The 18,307-nt window shown below is 38.1% G+C and overlaps 1 protein-coding gene across 4 annotated transcripts in view; it reads left to right on the forward strand.

Annotated features, from left to right (window-relative positions):
• Nucleotides 1–18,307, forward strand: part of SEMA6D (semaphorin 6D) — a 908,057-nt gene that overhangs the window by 324,335 nt on the left and 565,415 nt on the right. For all 4 annotated transcript variants that reach the window (XM_056810148.1, XM_056810151.1, XM_056810149.1 and 1 more), the window contains exon 2: nucleotides 12,796–12,876. The gene's annotated coding sequence lies outside the window, so the exon portion shown is untranslated. The remainder of the gene's footprint in view (nucleotides 1–12,795; nucleotides 12,877–18,307) is intronic.

Below are 18,307 nucleotides of genomic sequence, written 5' to 3' on the forward strand. Positions count from 1 at the left end.
CCTGTGTCAATGTTTTAACCCCAACTAGGGCATTTGTGCTGGGCTAATTATTGAAGTCCAATTAAAAATGATTAAGGATCTTTCCTCCCTTAGCCAAACCTCAGGAAGTGTTCTCTTTGTTCTCACCTATTTAATCACCTTCGCAAGTCATTTCCAATCTAGCTTTAGTCCCTTTGACACTTCCAAAAATAGCCTTTTAATTCTGGCCAGTGATATTCTCTTTCCTTATCTCATCTGGCACCATCTTCTGCTTTATTAGATGCAATCAAAATAGATATCCTTTTCAACCACTTAAATTTGTGGAGCCTGGCTTTTGAATTGCATTTCCTCACTCAACCAACTGCTTCTTGTCAATGATTTGAAGTGAGGGGTCTTGTGGGGGCCAAAATAGGGTACCTCGAGTTCTAAGAAGGCAGTATAGTTGAAGAAGAGAGTTTAGATAATAATCCTCATAATAATGAATGCCCTCTAAACAAAAACCTCCTTTCCTCTAGCAGGACAGTTTCCCAAATAACTTAGTACTTATTCTAGTACACATTAGTATTGCACACCATTCTGTAACCCATAGTCCAGACCACAAAGAAAGCCTACTTCTAAGTAGAGTTTTGAAGGAGGGAAAGGGCATGGTTCAACTGAGACAAAAGGGTAGGCTTCATACATTTGGGCTGAGAGGTGGCAACAACAAGTTTACTCCTTCATTCATTTATTCAATCTATGAAGAAATAGTTATTGAGCACATCATAAGCAAGGCACAATGCTGGGCACCCTAGGGTAAACAAGGCTATAATACACCAAACATAGTCCTTGATCTCAATGAGTTTATTAACTAGAACCTGATTTTTTTTATTGAACCTGGTTTCTTTAGCAGACCATGTGAATTTTAAGAAAGCTAATGAGTCTAAGCATTAGTTTTAGATGGTTATTGGTCAGTATGAACTTTCTGATGCCATTCTTCATTCTGTGCCCTTTGTCACATACATCTATTCCCTCCACCCTAGCATCTTCCTTCCATTGGAGATGTGGACTTGGAAAAAACACAGAACTATTAAATAGTCATAAAATCACTCTTTAATCAAGGAAAAGGGGTTCAGTGAGGTAGTAGGCCTCTACACAGAGCTGTGCCCTAACAACTACACAGTCCAAGGATTGAACTCTGGATGCTCTGGACATTGACCCCTGGGAGAGCCAACTGCGCTAGATCGACAACTCCAAAGAACAAAGAATTTGGGGAACCTATATACCATTTGGGGGAAATCCAGGGGCAGGGAAAGAGATGATTGACATCACTATAGCTACAAAGAAAATGGGAGTGTTCAAACTATACTGACAGAATACAATCAAGTTTGGGGAAAGAATCATAGATAGAGGCTAGGGTGTAAGGGAAGGGACTGCTTATAATGGATACTAAAAAAGGATGGTCCCTGCCCAGGTGTGGGTCTTCTTGGGAAAGGGTTTCTAATACAATAGGGTCCATTATTCAGTCTGAAACTGTTAGGCTAAGATTCCCTTCAGGGTGGATTCTCACAGGAACAGGGGACAAACTTTGGGGTCTCCAACTTGCAAGCTAGTCCTAAAACTTGGGGTTCATCAGATCTTACTAGGCTATGAGTTTAGTGTTTCTAGATTCCATGTTGACAGAGAGCTTCTCATGGAACCCACATTTCAAGGAAAGAACCACCAGATCAGCCACCCTTCATTCTCTGGTTTTGTACCCATTCTCTGATTTGTATCCCCCACTCCATTCCCAATACAGTTTTTCAGTTCTTGTGTATTTTGTTTTCTCCAAGAAGCTATATTTCTTGTTTCTTTTTGTAAGCTCCTTGAAGGCAGGGATTTATTCTGTGTTGTTGTTGTTGTTGTTGTTGTTTGCTTGTATTGTATATTATCATTTAGCACAGTGCCTGACATTGTAATTTTTTAATAAATACTTGTTGACTTGAGGTGATATTGAAGAAGATCAGAATGTTTCTCCTATACTTATTATGGTCCCCATGGGGTTTCTCCTTCACATATTCTTTGGCCCTTAGAGAAACCTGCTCTCTTATCTGTGTTTTTGTCTGTCTTTCTGTCTGTCTCTCTCCCCTACCCTCTTGCTCTCATGCTGCTTCTGTATCCTATAGCACCAATTATCAATGTTCAAAAAAGAGAATTAAGATGATTGAATGTTGGATTTTTTATTTGGGTCAGTATAAATAAGTTTCCTGCAAAAACACCAATCATACCATGGGAAATTCTCTTTTTCTCTATCTCTCTGTAGTTGTGTCTCTTTCTCTTTGTCTCTAATCCTCTCTCTCTCATGTTATGACCCACTCTGTCTCAGTCTCTGATTTCCTGTCTGTCTATATCTCTCTCTATCAATTTTTCTATCTTTCTTTCTCCTCCATTTCCCACACAAATTACATTTATAGGACTTCTCTTCACAATGAATCATCTGAGCCAACCTCAAGAAGATTATGAGGAAGAGCTCCTTAAAGACCCATTAATAGCATCATTCATATATAATTAGTGAAAAGGAAAGAAAAGGAAGTCTTCTTTGTGCAGAGTTAATGCGAAACCTTCCTTTCAGTAACTTGCACATCTGTTCCTCAATATACTTATAAATATAAAAAGCAAGTCTTCATACACCCTCTCCCCCATACTGCCCCTGTATCCTATAGGACCAATCACCAGTACTCAGAGAGAAGAATTAAGATGATTAGATTTTGAGCATTTTTAAATGGTTTTGGGCAGGATAAATAAGCTTCCTGCTGAAATACTAATCATGCCATAAGCAAAAAATCTTTTTTTTTCAAGCAATATCCCATTCCCAGATATCTACCAGTACTACCTCTTATATACCTCTCAACACCCCATATAAGTTTGCAGGAAGATCTTGCTCATGCTCGAGTCAAATTCATGTAAGATCATTCATGTAAGAAGCAAAAATTGAATGTCATGTAGAGCTAAGACAATACAAAGAAAATTTGTGTAGTCCAGCTATAAAGGGCAGAGGCATAACCCCAAGAGATGTGGAATCACTCAGTGGGATTCCATTCATCTTCTCACCCTTGTCTACAATCAACAGTCATGGGGCTTGTGTATAACACAACCACATCTACTACTTCTCGCCTTCTCTCAGGGTTACACAAGCTGCCATCATGCCTTTATTTGGTCAGAAAATGAAGGTGAAGTGATTTGATTAAGGTTGCATGGGTAGTATCAAGAGATAAAATTTAAATGCAAGTCTTCTGAACTCAGAGTCAGTCCTCTTCTATCATGATGTCCACCACAGAAGATCTTGACTAAAAGCTACTGAAAAGATGTGCTGTAAATTTGGGGGGAAATTTTCCCCTATGGTGCTGAAGAATAGTTTTAGAGCCTCTTGCTAACAAAAAAATAAGCCCTAGTCATCTGGATGGTTCTTGGTCTTTGCTCTTGTCCCACATCCTGACTGGATGGTTGTTGCCTTTTCTAACTTGCATAATTTACCTGGATAGCTGGGCACCTCAACTAAACACTGCAGTACAGCTCATATTTCATTGTCATTTTTGTCTCCATTGCATCTTTCTCTCATTCATTCTTTATAGCTCAGGGTGTCATCTAGAAGCATTCTGTGGCTTGCATAAATGAGTTTTGAATCTCTGTGCTTTCAAGTAGGCTAAAAAAAAAAGAGACAGAATCTGGCATATGGTATATCCAAAGTGTGAAAAGAACATTATGCATATATATGCACACACACACACAAATTCACTTTCAGTGTACTTACCACATTTTTCTTTCACTCATAAGTGCCATATTTAAGAGCTGAGTAGCTTGGGCATAGGAAAGGAAATTGCTTTTAGCATTTTCTTTTTCTGAGCCCTAGAAAGATGTTATAAGAAAGTTATATTGAGTACACATCTTATCCGTTATATACAGCTGTATATATGTCACAGGTTAACATCCACATAGACATCTTACATGTTATACACAGTTATATATATATATATATATATATATATATATATATATATATATATATATATATGTCACAGGTAAACAGCCATACCTACACAGACAAGTTTTCAAAAAAGAAAAAGAAATGTAGACTATTTCTATGTATACAAAGTGGGAAAAGTCATAGGACCATATATCTAGAGCTGATAGAGGCATTAGAGATGATCTAGCTCAACTGCCTTACTTTGCAGATGGTGAAACTGAGGCCTGGAAGTATTAAGTGACTCTATGTTATGAATCACCACACGTATTTGTGAACAGAATAAATGAGGGAAATTTCTTTTTGTACCTATGAATTAAATTTATTTCTAATTTCATATTGTTTTCAGATAATAGTTACAGGAATATTTGGGAGGGGAAGTCTGTCTTGAGCCTTATCCTCTTCCTCTCTCTCTCTCTCTCTCTCTCTCTCTCTCTCTCTCTCTCTCTCTCTCTCTCTCTCTCTCTCTCTCTCTCTCTCTCTCTCTTCCTTCAGTAATCACTAGTTCTGAACCTATAGCTACCCTCTGTACATCTTCTTGCCTCACTGATACTTCAAACCCATGATATCCTGATCTGAATTTAAATTTATAATTTACCCCCTAAAGTCTTCTTCATTTTCCATTTCTCTTTGTTCTATTAATGGTACCATCATTGTGTCATACATCTAGTTGAAATATTGGTGTCATCACTGTCTCTTTTCTTCTCTCATTCCTACATGACAAAAAACTCACAAATTCTGTCAACTCATCTTCCATGACATCTCCTGAGTCTATGTACTCCCTTCTACTCACACATCTGCTACCATATGCATCTTGCCTCATGATTCTTTAACTGGAATTCAGTAATAACCTCATATCATGTCTCTCTGCTTTTAGGCTCTCCACTCCATAATCTATCCTTCTCAAAAATGATAAATCAATCTTCATGATTCCTTCAAAAACTCTTAGTAATTATGTATTGCTTCTGGAGTAAAATGTAATCTCTGATCTGGGAATTCAGGTCCTATACAATCTAACTCCAACCATTCTTCAATATTCTTCTCCTTGACACATTTATATCAATATCTTTTTTAATATTACCATCATTTCTCCCAGTATAATTGATGTATTTCAATTTATTTAGCCACTCCCCAATTGATGAGCATTTTGTTTCTGCTTCTTCTCTAGCACAAATAGTGCTGCTATCAATATTTTGGTATACATGAAGACTTTCTTCTTCCTATCATTGGCCTTGAGATTTTCACAATCTCTAGGTCAAAGGAGAGAATATTTTCCTTGCCTAACTCCAAAATGATTATACCAATTCACAGATCCACCAACAATATACTAGTGTGCTTAACCACAGAATTCCTCTATTTTTGCCTATTCCCTTCTTTGTCATTTTTGCTAATTAGGCACATGTGAGTTTAAAACCTCGGAATTGTTCTGATTTGCATTTCTTTTATCATTTGTGAGTTAGGTGTCCTTTCATATGATTATTAATAGCTTGAGATTCTTGTTTTGAGAATTGTTTGTTTATGTGATGTAACCATTTATCTGTTAAGGAATAACTTCTGGTTATATTTCTATATTCTGTATTTCTACTATTGTATCTTAGATTTTGATATTAGCATTATATAGATATGCTACAAGTGAGTCTTTTTTGCTTGCTGTGTAACCTAAAACAACTGAAGTTATTGTCTTAGTAGTAGTATTTTAATATATTCCATAGGATTTTTAAATAAACCATCATCTTATCAATAAGTAGGGATAACTTTAGCTCCTTTTTACCTATCTTTATGCCTGTAATTTCTTTCTTTTGTCTTATATCTATTGTTAGCATTTCCAAAATTAGAACAAATATTGGTGGGGAGATATGAAATCTTCACTTTACTCAGTTTTTATTGGGGAAAGTTTTACTGTGTCCCTATTACATATGATGTTTTTGGTGTTAGATAGATACTTTTATGATATTAAAAAGGTCTCGTTATAATAATAGTTTGTAGAATTTTGGGCATAAATGGCTATTTTCCATTGTCAAAGACGTTTTCTTCATCTATTCATATAATCATGTAGTCTGAGATGATTTTGTCTTTAAAATCATCAATTATGTAGTTTCCTAATGTTGAACCATACGTTTATCCTTGGTAAAAATCCAACTTGGTTATGATGAATGATCTCTTGAATGAGTCTCTGGAGTCTGACAGAATTATATTCAAATTTTTTTGAATCAATATATTCATTAAGTAAATTGGTCTTTTTTCTTTTGTGTTTTTCTTTTGTGTTTCATATTGTCTAGATTGACTTTTTTTTTTCATTAAAAGATTCTAGTAGGATACTTTCTCAATTTCTGAGAGCAATTTGCATAACATTGGCATTAATCATTCTTTAAAATTTTAATAGAATTCTATGAGTCCATAAAGACCAAGGGATGTTTCGTTTATTTGTTTTTAATTTGGTAGTTTCTGCTATAGGCAAGTTTTCAAAAATAAAATGAAAAGCAGTTCCTAGCTCCCAAAAGATCAAAAGATATGGATGATTTGAATATTAAAGGCCAGGCCTTAAAAGAATTAGATAAAAAGAAGATCTGGTACCCTTCATCACCATGGCTGAGAGAATCCTTAACCAAACAAGAGATAGAGTATATAATAAAAGATAAAATAGATCATTGTGATTACATGATTTTTAAAAGGATTTTCATGAACATAATCTCAAGATAACTAAGATAAAAAGAATGATAAATGGGGGGGGGATTTGTATTAAATTTCTCTGATAAGCACATGATATCCAACATATAAGGGAGCCAGTACACATGTAACACCAGTAACCATTCCTCTAATAATAAAAGGTCATAGAATATAAACAAAAAGTCCCCAAAAGAAGAATTGCAAAGTATTAAGCACTAAATCATAGGATGCTCCATATTAATACAAAGAAATGCAAATCCAAATAGCCCCTGAGATTTTATATACCATGGCCTACCAATTAGCATAAATGAAAAAAGATAGAAGTAAGTTGATATGGATACAGAAGAAAGATAAGCACACTAATACACTGCTGGTGGAACCATGAATAGGTTTAATTATTCTGGAAAGCAATTTGAAATTATGCTAAAAATAGTGATTAAAATGTTCATACCCTACACCAAGGAGATAAGAGATAGAAATAAATGTTGCATATATATGGAATAAAATATTCATAGCAACACTTTTGAGGTAGCAAAAACTCAAAGTAAGTTGGATAGTCATTGATTAGGGAATGACTAAGCAAAATGAGGTACAGGATTTTAATTACAACATCAGAGACAATGAATATGAAGAATTCAGGGCAAAACAGTTGACTTATGTCAACTATTGTATATAAAGTAAGAAGAATTTGGGAAATAGTATTTTCAGTGATTACAAGTTAAATAGAACAATAAACTAAAACTGAAAACTTTGATTTTTAATGAACAATCTTGGCCCCAGAAGAGTTGCTAGAGTCCACTTCCTTCAGTGCAGAGGTAGAAAAGTGATAGGTGTGGAATATTGTGTGTACAGTTTAATGAAATCAATATGTCCTTTGGCTTTGTTGAACTCTTTTTTTTAAAACCTCTTTCTTTCTAAGACATTGTTCTAAGAAATGGCTCTTTGGGAAGGAGGAATCTATTCAGAAATTAATATGACCTAACAGTAAATGGCTGTGATATTTTTTTAGAAAGAATAAAAAACTGTCCCTGACTTCAAGGACCTAACATTTGAAGAATGACTAAAAAAGCAACATGTAAACTTTAGCTAAGTCAATAGGAGAGCATTTGAAAGGGCACTGGCAACTCTTGGAAACAGGAAAGTTTTCCCATAGCAGGGAGCATCTGATCTCAGACTAGGACATTAAGGATTCCAAGAGGTGAAGGTGAGGAGGAAACATAGTCTTGTCATGCTGGAATATATATATGTGTGTGTGTGTGTGTGTGTGTGTGTGTGTGTGTGTGTGTGTGTGTGTGTGTGTTTGTGTGTGTGTGTATTTATATTTGTACATATTTGTGCATTTGTATGCATGTATATACACACATATAGATGCATAACAAGATAAAAAAGACAAAATCTGGAGTGTGCTGGTAAATGTTTAATACCTAGCTCTCTAAAAGAACATTTAATCTGTGTGGTTAACATTTTCTCCATCATTTTCTTAAGTCTAGACAATCAACAAAATAATAAATCAAACCTTGATTTGTAGCATTGCCAATTTCTGAGGTGAAAATGCTTACACTGAAAATTTAATAATCAGCTTTTAGGCAGCCTGTAAGAGTTTCTCTATGAAATCTTTGGATCAAATACTAGGTATAAGGAATAAAAATTAGAACTGTTTTACGGGCATGTGGAATACATAAAGGGGTATAGTGTGACCTAAATTTGAAAAGGTAGTTTGAAACTGGATCTTGGAGAGTTTTATTGTAAATACCGTTCTAAGAATCTGGTATTTTATGATAGAGGCAATAGGGCCCAACATTCCACAGAGTTTCATAAAGCCTGGTCTGGTTCATAGAGCCTCATCATGGTTCCATGCTTCCCCAGGCAATTTTTACTACACACCAGTGAATCCTTTCCATAAGCTAACATCTAGGTGAAGACTGTGTTGTCATCCCTACAATACAATATGATAAATATTTATTAAGCACATACTATATGCCTGGCATGGTGTTAAAGAGCTGGGGATAGAAATAAGGAAAAAAGGAAGACAGACCTTGCTCTCAAAGTGGCCAGGGATGCCAGAAAAGGCAGCCTGGTGGGAGAGAGAGGGGCATGATGATGATGATGATGATGATGATGATGATGATGATGATGATGGTAATCTCCAAGTCATGTTGATTATCTGTTGGAAAAAGAATGGCATGAGGTAGATTTTGAGCTTCTGTAAAGGGAGGGTGTGGAAAGGATTTTTTTGTTCCTTTCTAATAAACTCTATGTATTTGATTTTATGAATTTAAAAACCTAATTCTGAGAAGCACTCCATGGGCTTCACCAGACTGCCAAAGGGGTCTGAAACAAAGAAAGGCTATAAAGTTCAATGGTAGGCTGGTGTTAAGACTTGAATTTTTAAATCATCATCTTAGAATTATCATTACTAAGGAATGCTATTAAAGATCTCCATGATGAGGCTTCCAGCTAATGAGATTATCCTGGGCAGTGTGTGATGAAGATGATCACGGAGTTGAAACCAAGCAGAGCAGTTGATGGCAAATCAATGTTCCCTGTTAACTCATGTGATCAAAAATCTGTTCTATCAGCCAATAAATATTTATTAAGTAGTTACTTCCTGTGAGGCACTCTGATAAGTGATATGCAGCCTAATTTGCAGACCTAGTGGTCTGAACATAGGGAATGAGGAAAGAAAAGGGGAATTAAAAGGGTGCTAGAAAAGGATTCCTATAGTTAAGGGGGCCCAGAAACTGTCATTGGTGGATTAATTTCATAGCTTAGCAAAAAACTTCTCCTTGGCTACTGTACAATCCAGCTTACAGCTGTGACTATGAGTTTATTATTCTCCAAAGGTGGTTGGGCATATGGTGACTCCAGAGGAGAATCTGGGAGGCTCTTCTCTTTTCTACTGCTCCAAAGACCATGTTGCTGTGCTCTCCTATGACAGCAGAGGATAATCTATCATAATGTCCTTTCCAAAACAGTGAGTTAAAGGAAGTAACACTTGGGAGTAGAGCTAAATGTTATTTGACAGATCACTGTGTGGTATTAGTCAATCAATCAATAGAAAAATTGATTAAACCCTTACTATGTGCCAGGAACTGTGTTAAGCACTCATAGAGTAGAAAGAGAACAATTCTTGCTGTAAAAAGACTGGGATTTTAAATATCACACTTCCAAAGATTAACTATAGGACTTTGTGAGTTGTTTTAGTCTTGTCTGACTCTGTGATTTTGTTTGGGGTTTTCTTGGCAAAGATACTAGAGGAGTTGGCCATTGCCTTTTCCAGCTCAATTTGCCAGATGAGGAAATTGAGGCCAACAGGGTTAAGTGACTCGCCCAGAGTCACACAACTAGTAAGTGTCTGAGGCTAGATTTGAATTCAGGAAGATGATTCCAGACCCAGCGCTCTATCCACTGTGGCTGCATGACTTTAGGAAAGTAAATTATGCCTTTAGTTTCCTTACCTAGAAATGAGTAGGTTAGAAGAGATGATCACTAGGATGCTTTCCAGCTTTAAAATGTGATGGCTTCTACTACAGAATTACTTGTACTTTATAGAAAAAAAGAATCCTGCTAATGTACCGTGTGAATTTTTTTTAAAAGGCCATACTATTGCAAAATGGAAAAATGATGTTTTAAGAATAAAAGTAAAAGTTATATCCTAAGAAACCTAAAGAGAAGATTCAAGATTAACAAATGTATATAACGAGTTTAATTTTTGTCTTTTTTGTTTTCACAATTTCAGTTTTGCTGAAAGTATTTCCAAATGAGTTTCAAAACTGGAATAACTTTGAACTTGATGTTTGCCATCCAAATAAATGGTAATACCCGACTTGTTGGTATCTTTTTTTAAATAAAAAAATCTTGTGTAAAAGAAAATTTTTTAAAGCTTGTACTCCTTTTAAACATGATGGCTGTTCTTACTTGTTATTCTTCAAGACCAAACTCCAAGTACTATCTGAATCAGTTGGATAATGTTAAAGTTATTAAGGTCTAGATAATGTTGAAACTTCTGAGACACAGAAAGGATTTGATCATTAACTGAGCTTAAAGGTGTCAGCCATATACGTGACTAATCTTTAATAAAGCACTTTAATAATGATAATTCTATTATAACAAGATTTAAAATTTCCTTGTTATGAATCCCTTTGGCAGCCTGGAGAAGCCAATGGATCATTTCTCAGAATTATGTTTTTAAATTCATAAAATCAAATGCATAAGGTTGATTACAAAGAAAATCAATTATGTTGAAATACAATTTCCAAATGTTAAAAAAATTTCACAGACTCCAAATTAAGAACCACTGCATTATAGTGACATGTATGTTGGTGTCCTAAAAGCTCAGCAAATATTTGATTGTCCACTACTACCAGGCAAAGCAGAGAAGTGTAGGACATTTTTCATGAAATGATTTATCAGATAATGTAGATTCTTACAATAACATGATTCTTAGTAAAATAACTATTGCCACTTTTTAAAATAATAAAATCACAATAGTCACAAAATCTATAGTAAATAGTTAAGTATAAAACTGCTTCTTGAATTAAAAAACAAACCAACACAAATCTGGGAAGTGGTATGATTAAGGAAAATTGTAGTGCTAAACTTGTCACCAGACCTAGTTCAAATCTTAGATCAAGTACTTGTGTGACTTTAAGCAAGTACTTTAACTGCTCTATACATCAGTTTTCTCATCTGTTCAATGAGGGGTTGGACCCATTGACCTATAAAGTCCTTTCCATAGGGTTCTGGACCTGGATCAGAAAGACTCATCTTCCTGAGCTCAAATCAGACCACAGATACTTACTGGTTGTATAACCCTCGACAAGTCACTGCACCCTCTTTGCCTCAGTTTTCTCATCTGTAAAATGAGCTGAAGAAGGAAATGACAAACGACTCCAGCATCTTTACCAAGAAAATTCCAAAGGGAGTCAATAAGAGTTGGACTAAAATGACAGAACAATAATGGCAAGCTTAGAAATAGAACAGAGACATTAGAGCTCATTTAGTACAATTTATTTGTTTAGACAAAGCTGGAGTTGGAATGCAGATGAAAGCATGTGGTTTTTCACTTGTTTATTTGGGTATATATTTTGGGGTTTGATTTTATATGATTATTCACTTATAAAAATTAACAATATGGAAATGTTTTGCATGATAATACATGTATAATCCAATCCAGATCATATCAGTGGCCAACTCCTGGAGGGGGAAGGAAAGGGAGGGAGGGAGACAAATTCAATGATATAATTTCAGAAAACTCATGTGGAAATTTGTTAACACATACAACTGGCAAAATTAATTAATTAATTAATTTTAAAAGGAAGTTCCATTAGATTCAGAAAGTTTAAATGACTTGTCCAAAGTCATTCAGGGAATAAGTGACAGAGAAGGACTCTTAAGGCTGGTCCAGTTTCTCAAAATTCAGACAAGTTTTTGTTTTATTATGTTTTACTTTTGTTTGTTTCAATTTGTTATTTACCCACTCTATCATATGATCTTCCTAGGTTCCTAGGTTTCATGGGCCAGTTCAGATAGGAAATTAATGCCTACAAATATATACATACATATACACATTCATATATGTGTCCCTTTGATAATTATCAAGTGCAGATTCTGGTACCATACCAATATGAAACTATACTACAGAAAGAAAGTCAGACATGGCGGGTACAGGATAAGGCTCCCGTGCAACACTCTATATTCTTTACCATGACATCTTGGCATTGCTTTTTGGTATGTGACCAATCAGTCCTTGGCCTCCTTCCTATGCACCAGGGCGCTGGACACCCCTATGAAGCTACCAATTGTGACTGTACCATTGAAGCTTAGTTTTTGGTCATCTTGAATGGGTTACCTTTTTTTTCATCATTGACTGTCTTTAATGTAGTTTATTAAAACTAACCATGCAGTGCACTGTTATTCCCCCTGCTTGCATTCATGAATGGACTGGTTCTCAGTATGAACAACCATGTGGAGATCAATAGTCAGGCTCATAGTTGGGACAAAAAAAAAGTCAATGCTTCAGTGCACGGCATTCAACTCTGTTTAAGAGTCTTATCATTAAGGCAGCAGCAGGCATTCATAAACCAAGCTTGCTGTCTGCACTGGACAAGCATGATTAAAATAATCATCCATCAGGCTCTGTCTTATAAATGTTTTCCTCTGACTTTTGGCAGGATCACCAATCTGAGCATATGCCAGTTTAGATGGGAACACTGATGCCAGCAATTTGAGGATTTTTGCCTCTGCCTGCACTGGTGAGTAAGATCTGGAGATGTGGTGAGGAAGAACAATAAAATATGACTGTTGTCTGCCATATTGGACTTAAGGTGAACTTCTAGGGGGGGAGCACATTCTGCCTTCACCACTCTGTGGTCTTCATCTAGTTGTCTCAAAGGCTGTAGTTCATAGGAGGAGGAGGATCTACAGTATATCAACATTAAACTCTATGTTTGGGAACAGCTTTGAAAAATAGAAGCAGAGAGAGAGAGGATTAGAATTCTTTATTTCTGCACAATGGGAATAAGATAGGGGGTGAGGGGTAGGTGGAGAGGATGATTTCTTTTGTGACAATGAAACTGTTTTCTATTCAGAAGAGATTTGATTATCAGAGCATTAAGGGTCATATGACTTGGCATCCTTGGGGGAAAAAGAGAGGGAGAGAGAGAGTCTCAATTCTATAGAGGCAGAACTAGACAGGCATGAAAATTAATATGAGTCCAAAGGCCTGGAACCTAAAAGAAGTCAGGCTTTGGGCAATTAAGGGTTTTAATGAGAATGAATTAAGAATGCATGCCACTGTTGCCATTTTACCTTTACTGACCTTTGGATGCCTGCTGTCAACAGATGCTCATCATGGTGCCATCACTTACCAATTTGGGCTAGGCTGCCAAAAATGTGGCAGGGTAGATGGCTAAATATAATGTGGCCAGAAACTCCTGCAGGAGGAATGAATAAAATTATGTGTGCCTATTAACTGAGATGGACCGTGGAGGTAGCCAGAACAGATTGTTCAGTTCCCCAAATGGTTTCTTGGGTGCCTAAATGGCACATTGTGGCTAAATAGAGACTTGATAATCCAGTCCATCACAATCCACGTGTCGTAGCTGGATCTTCCTAGCATGAGAGAATCTGATGAAAAAGGGCATGGACTGATAGGGGGAGAGTTATGGCGGCTCCATCTGGCTCTCCACCATCGAGTGTATCTGGGTAGAAAAACTCATCATCAGTCGAGAAGACAGTGTGTGTGGCTTGACTCATCGTGTTTGCATGTGGTTGTGCTGACTTTAGATGTGGCCTGGGTCTCTGTTAATTCCCCGAGGGCCTATTTAGGTAATTCTGACATTAATATTTACTTTTGTAAGCACATTGGTCTCAAATTGCTGTGCCTCTTTATCCAGTCATATTATTATACTTTACTTTTCATATAACAGAGTAGGTTCTCAAAATCCATTTATGGAACAATGGGAGAGTGATTGCGAAATAGCCTGGAAGATGCATTAACTGAGCTGATACCTGGAGCTGACTATGCTACTTGGTGCCTTTTTACATATGAAATCAAATGAAAGTACCCCTTATTTTTTTCCTTTTTATTTGACTATTGCATCCCTATTGATAATTAAATCACTTTGCACCTCAGTAACACTTTTCATTTCATGATTTAAATGGGCTTTCCAAACACTTAAGCCTCACCACAGTTCAGTTGGATGAGTCCTAGTTTCTGATGTGTAAATTGAAGCACAAGGAATCCACCATTAGCTTACAGAACCATTAAATCGCTGCTGTAAAAAGGACTGGAAAGGAATCAGAGAAAATCATATCTTGACTCTGAAATGCTGTCCTGTTCTGAGACTAGAGAGACTGTGGTATGGGCAGTCCCTGACCCTCCAGCATCATGTTAGACCCCCAAGGAAAGATTTCAGCCTGCAGATCGTTTCTGAGTCACCAAAGTCACTGTTTTATCTATTGTCGATATATCCAAATTATGCTTTCATTAGCAGTCTGCAGGAAATGCCAGCTAAGCCTGATAGAGAGCATTAGGACAGTTTCCATGGCTCGGGAGAGTGGGGGGAAGTTGTCTTGGAAGTAATACTTGGGTTATTAATCCTAGGATAAATCCAGCCTCTGTCTGGAATCCTGCTATACATCATGATAATGTCCCGTCATGCCAACCAACGGCCAGGTTTCTTTGGGGGAATAATTCAGAGAGACAGAGTGGGATAGGGACATTGGGGATAACCTGCTGGATTCAGCATTCAGAAGACATGGGTTTGGGGCAGTGAGGTGGCTCTGAGGATAGAGAGCCAGGGCTGAGGAGGAGAGGTCCTGGGTTCAAATACAGCTTCAGACCCTTCCTAGGCATGTGACCCTAGGCAAGTCACTTAACCCCAACTGTCTAGCCCTTACTGCTTTTCTGCCTCAATTTAAACCTTTATCTTCCATCTTTTTTTTAACCCTTCCCTTCCACCTTAGAATCAATACTATGCATTGACTCCATGGCAGAAGAGAGGTAAGGGCTAGTCAGTGATGGTTAAGTGACTTGCCCAGGGTCACACAGTTGGGAAACTGTGTCTAAGGTTAGATTTGAACCCAGAACTTCCCATCTCTAGGTCAAGCTCTAGCTCTTAATCCATTGAGCCACCCCACTGCCCCTACTTTCTATCTTAGAATCAATTCTGTGTATTGGCTCTGAGGCAGAAGAACAAGAAGGGATAGGTAATGGGAATTAAGTGACTTGCCCAGGGTCACATAGCTAGAAATGTCTAAGGCCATATTTGAACCCAAGATCTCCCCTGGCTCTCGAAACACTAAGCCACCTAGCTGCCCCCCCCCAGTATTGATTCTAAGAGAGAAGTTAACGGTAATTTTTAAGAGAGAAAATGAGTTCAAATCTTGCCTGAGATCCATATTAGCTGTATAATCATCAGCAAGTTATTTAAGGTTTCTCAGTGTCAGTTTCCTAAACCTTAAAATGAAGATGACAGTCCCTGTAATACCTATCTCCCTAAATTGTTGTGAAGCTCAAAGGAAATAATCATATATTTATTTAATACTTAAAGATTTGAAAAAAGCTTTGCAAATATTATCTCATTTTACTCTCACAACATCCCTATAAACTAATTCCTGTTATCCCCATTTTACAGATAAGGAAACTGAGGCAAAGAGGTATACGTTACTTGCTCAGAGTCACACAGCTTGTAATTGACTGAGACTAGGTTTGAATTCAGGTCTTCCTGATATGAGGCTCCTATCCACTGAGCCACCTGGCTACCCCCATATATAAACCAGTAGGGCCTTAACTGGCTCACAAGTAAAGCTGGGATAAGTTTTATTGAGCAGGAAGGTGAGGGAGCCCGTGCAGAGGACAGCTCTCCCGTAGGCATAGTAGAGGGTTCATCCCACAGGCCTGGGAGCAAGGCCTTGGGGGTAGTGGCCAGGGGTGGTACCCTAAAAGGTGCCATCCCATTGGTAAGTGAAGCCTTGGACAAGGTGCTTTGGAGGAAGAAGATGCCCTGACCCAGAAAGGGAGGGCATCACCCAGAGGAGGACCCTTTAGCCCAAAGCCATGCTTTGGCCACTGCTTAAGTTCTCACTCAGGGCAGGCCTCAGTGTCTTACACCTGGTGTGGAAAGGAAGGCATGCGGGCTTTGAACTAGCACAAGAGAATTTGACAGCAATAAGGAACCCTGAAAAGATCCATTTGGAAGAATAGAGACGAAAGAAGGAAAAAAGGAACCGGGAGAGGATAACCCCAACCTGAATCAGGCCTTCTCTGGCTTCCCTGGGCCTTTTCAGATTCTCTCATTGTGCTGAAGGAGATTTTCTGCTCCTCTTCCCGTCCCCTTATCCCACCTGGTCTCCTTTCTTCTCTCCTTCACACCTGAGCAAACCCTTTTGTTGTTTGCAATCCATAGTTGTTGGGGCTTTTTTAAAGCTATTGACCCATAGCTCTCAGCTACCATAAATCCTGCTTTAAACTATTTGATCCAAGAGACAAATACACCCCCACGGCCCCGAGTTCACTCTTTGACTCCGTTTCATTACAAACCATGTAGACAATCAATATGGAGTAAGGGAAAGATGTCTTGGGTCAAAAAACACAGTATGCTTGAATACACTGGACTTTTGTAGACAAAGGCCCAATTGTCTGCGGGACCTGGGCAGATTGCCTCTGAATATAAAGCTGTTATAGAGAAATAAGTGGCCGAGTCCATCAGCAGAATGACAACACGCTCACTCCACAGGACACATCCTAAAGAATCTTGGGTCCAAGGCGCTGAGGGTAGAAGGACTCACCCATGGCACCTGATGGAAGCAATTAAGCCTAGATTGTCAAATGAAGAAAAGTATCCAAAAAGAAGGTTGACATCATAGCCCATAAAGATTTCTGGAGTCAAAAGATGGGATGGGCCAATTTACTGATACACGAGAAAACCGAAAGAAATATTCTTTGGTGTTATTTTACTCCAAAGCCCCTGTGGACCGGGGCCCTTACAGGTAGATGTTTGCCCCATTTTGTCCAGGACAAAGCAACTGCTCCACTTTCCGGCCATTTCTTAACTGTACGCTGCATGTCCGGTGGCCATTCTCTTCTTCCCACCACTTTGGGGTCTGATTTATGGTTTAGTCTTTTTTTCAGGCATGTCCTATTTTTTCTTAACCTATCTGGGGTTTTCTTGGCAAAGATACTGGAGTGGTTTTCTATTTCCTTCTCTATTCATTTTAAAAATGAGGAAACTGAGACAAACAGAGTTAAGAGACTTGCCCAGGATCACCATGTTATTACCAAGTGTCTGAAACCAGATTTGAACTCACAAAGATGAGTCCTCCTGACTCCAGGAATCTTTACATATGGAGCAAAATCTATTGAGCAGAGGGGACCTTCGCAGCAGTACACAGAATAGAGAGGGGAAGTTGGGGAGGGCAGTTGTATAATGACAGAGATGGCTCTTCCTAGTCTGCCTACAGCCCCACAGGAGTCAGTGCCATGATGATACAACTCAGGGAGAGGGTCAAGAAAGGGAGGAACGTAGAAGTCACTAGACCGACCATTGCAGGGAGGAGGCAATCTGCTATGGTACAATATCATGCCATACCTGCAACGTGTAGGGGCGAGCTTATTGAAAAGAGAAAGGCAGTACTTGGAGCAGTCGATAAAAAGCAGTGACTTAAACCTGATATAAGAACAAAACCACTTACACGTAGGGCCAAGCAAGAGTGGAATGAGCTCTCTAGGATTTCATGCAAAGACTGGTTGAGCACTGGGCGGTAGTATAGAGGCCTGGGTCTGGACAGCTTGGTGGCACAGCGGATAAAACAGTGACCTTGGAGTCAGGAAGAGCCAAGTTCAAATTCAGCCTCAGACATTTACTAGCTATGTGACCCAGGGTAAGTTACTTTATCCAATTTGCCTCCATTTCCTCATCTGTTAAAATGAGTTGGGAAAGAAAATGGCAAATCACTCCATTGTTTCTTGCCAAGAAAATTCTAAATGAATGGAGTCACAAAGAATCAGACACAAGTGAACACCAGCAGAAGTCTAGTCCTGTTAGACTCAGTGGCCTCTGAGAGCCCTTCCAGTTCATTGAGTTGGCATTGATGAGCAGTGTTGGACAAAAGGAGGTTATGACAAGTTTTGCCCTTCTAATTGGCCTCCAATTAAACATTTGAGGAAACTGCGCAGCCAGT

Source organism: Monodelphis domestica, chromosome 1 (genome assembly GCF_027887165.1).
Source record: "Monodelphis domestica isolate mMonDom1 chromosome 1, mMonDom1.pri, whole genome shotgun sequence".
NCBI classification, from domain to species: domain Eukaryota; kingdom Metazoa; phylum Chordata; class Mammalia; order Didelphimorphia; family Didelphidae; genus Monodelphis; species Monodelphis domestica.